We start from the raw sequence: 3167 nt of genomic DNA, 5'->3' as shown, positions 1-3167 counted from the left end.
AGTCCCATGTTGCAGTGCTGCTGAGAGACTCATGCAGAGGCCCAAACTTTACAATGGAGCACGGAGGCCATCTTGTGGTTAAATGTGGGTACTGCACCTCATGGTGAGTCCCTTTCAGCATTTGCTCTTTAGGCCAGCGTTTCCCAAACGCGGTCCTGGGGTCCACAAGGGGTGCGCGTTTTGCGTTTTGCCCTAGCACTCCACAACTGATTCTAATACTCCCAGCTTGATGATGATGAGTTGATTATTTGAATCAGCTGTGTAGTGCTAGGGCAAAAACTCCCAAAATGTGGCCCGAGTTTGGGAAACCCTGCTTTAGGCTAATACTAGCCTATTAGGATGACTTGGTTCGATCGCTTTAATGGCAACTGCTGAACTCTGGTTTCACTAATTACTTGTCCCAGGTCACCATTATGAATCCAATAGCAAAACAAATGTTTCAAAATAGCTCAATAGTGAAAAAAGGCCAGGAAATGATGGGTTCTCAGCAATATTTCACCAACAACCAATCACTATTCACGCATAGACATTAGGATCATCAACAAATATTCCTAAGTCATACTACAAAAGGGTTGTAACGAAATGGATTTGTCTGTTCAATGCAAGTTCAACGTCAAAGAAAAAGTGCATCACCACAACAAACGTGTCTTTAGATACACTGTAAAAAATGACTTTGTGGAATGTACTCAAGCTATTACAGTCAACAAAAGCACACGTCATATTGTTGAGTAGATCTTTTTGCTTGTTTTTATGAGTAGATAAGCTTGAGTAAGTTGAGTTGATGTGGTCCAATACATTGAGTAAAGATGATAGAGACGTAAAAAGGATTATATTACGTTGATTCGACTCAAATAGACATTGTGTTATTTTACCTGAATGATTCATCCTATTATGTATTTAGACCAACTTACTTTGGATTCACTCAATCACATCCCTTAAGAGAAAAGGTATCCGGACACCGGGAATCCATTTATTTAAACATCAACGGTTTGCAAAACATCTGTTATTATGAGTTGACAAATTACGTAATTGCAATCAACACTGCAGGTAAATCATGATTGCTGCAGGTAGGCAACACCGTAGAAATAGGAACTACAACACTAACAACAAGTGACATTTACTCCTGATGTACTGACTGACCTGTTGCAACCTCTACAACCACTGTGCTTATTATTTGACCCTGCTGGTCATCTATGAACGTTTGAACATCTTGGAGAAAAATGTGTGAAACCACTGCCTATATGAGGAGCTGTCGTTGTTTGTTTTATTACCACATACTTATGGAAATTGCACCGGTTGAGAGATGATGGCTCTCTTGTGCCTACGGTGAAGGGTACTTCTGATCCAGCAGGTGGTGCTAAGATCCCTCCCTATATGACTTGAATGATGAGTTGATTTATTCCTTATAGCTCCTAATGATTTTAAGGCCAGTGTTGGCAAACATTACTTGTGCTCCAGCAGGTGGCCATGACATCCCTCCCTATATGACTTGACTGACCAGTTAGTTGATGGACTCCTTATAGCTCCTAAATTTAATGATTTTAAGGCCAGTGTTGGCAAACATGACTTCTGCTCCAGCAGGTGGCCATGAAATCCCCCCCTATATGACTTGACTGACCAGGTAGTTGATGGACTCCTTATAGCTCTTAATGATCTCAAGTGTCTGTGTTTTTATGTGGTTAGGAGTTTTGCTCACTGCGTGTCCCCCTTCCATTTCAGTGTTTCCCAACTCCAGCGGTAGAGTAGGCTACCCCCAACAGGACCCATTTTTCTTGTAGGCCTGGACAGCCACAGCTGATTGAACAACCTGTCACCTAAATTACCAAGTCCTCAATGAGTAGAATCAGGTGCAACAACAACAACAACAACAACAACAACAACAACAATATGAGGAGAGGGACACAGTGTACTAGCTGATCTCCCAGTTGTCACAGTTTGGCCTTGTGTTCCACATAGCCTATATCAGTATTTGAGTATGTTTCCCGCGCACGTTAGTTGCTTTCACGTCATCTTTGAAATCGCTCCTCCCTAGTCCCCTAGAACGAGCGCCCTCCCCTTTGCAACGCCTCCGAACATATAACAGAGGCGCGCTTTCTGTGCCGCCGGCCTCAATCAGGTCGACCAAACGCAGATAATAGCGCACCGCGCACCGGCGCTGAAATCATTCATTCACTTGAACTCAACTAGCGAACACACCATGTCCGGAAGAGGCAAAGGCGGCAAGGGACTCGGAAAAGGAGGCGCCAAGCGTCACCGCAAAGTTCTCCGCGATAACATCCAGGGAATCACCAAACCCGCTATCCGCCGTCTGGCTCGCCGCGGCGGCGTGAAGCGTATTTCCGGTCTGATCTACGAGGAGACCCGCGGTGTCCTGAAGGTGTTCCTGGAGAACGTGATCCGTGACGCAGTCACCTACACCGAGCACGCCAAGAGGAAGACCGTTACCGCCATGGACGTGGTCTACGCTCTGAAACGTCAGGGACGCACCCTGTACGGTTTCGGCGGTTAAACCCACTCTCTTCGGAACCTCAACACCCCGACTCGAACCCAAAGGCTCTTTTAAGAGCCACCCACATCCGCTTAAAATGGGCCCATTCCATGTAGTGTTATATATAACAACAAATGTTTAGTATGCAATTTAGTAAGAAAGTATGAGCCACTTCGAGTGGACAGGGAGTATTAATTAGAGGATTCTAATGTCCCGTCCACTTTTAGCGCACAGAGGGAGGCCTATATCTGACAGTGGCAAAGTGTAAGAACGTTATTATTTTGGGTCAAGCAATAGTGGAATTTGGACAACATAAAGCCACCACGAGTCGGTAGACGTGGCTCGAAAAGAGGGGGACAGCGCGCACACACACACACACACAGTCCAAAATGGGAGCCCTATGTCTGACGGTGCCAAAGTGGGCAATTCTATCACCAGCATTATTTGGCACAACAATCGTGCCATTTGGACACCTATTAAAGCCCCCCTTTTGAAACACACAATTCCCCATCGGTCACAGAGCATAGGCTATAGAGAGGAGGGAGGGAGGGAGGGAGGGAGGGAGGGAGGGAGGGAGGGAGGGAGGGAGGGAGCAAGCAAGCAGGGGAGTGTCTACGGCCGCTGACTTTGCTTAGCTTCCTCTTCATAAGACGGGTAAGCGCCCTTCACCCCCTCATTC

The sequence above is a fragment of the Coregonus lavaretus genome (assembly GCF_964263955.1).
Source record: "Coregonus lavaretus genome assembly, contig: HAP1_SCAFFOLD_1607, whole genome shotgun sequence".
Taxonomy (NCBI): Eukaryota; Metazoa; Chordata; class Actinopteri; order Salmoniformes; family Salmonidae; genus Coregonus; species Coregonus lavaretus.
This window is presented reverse-complemented; position numbering follows the sequence as displayed.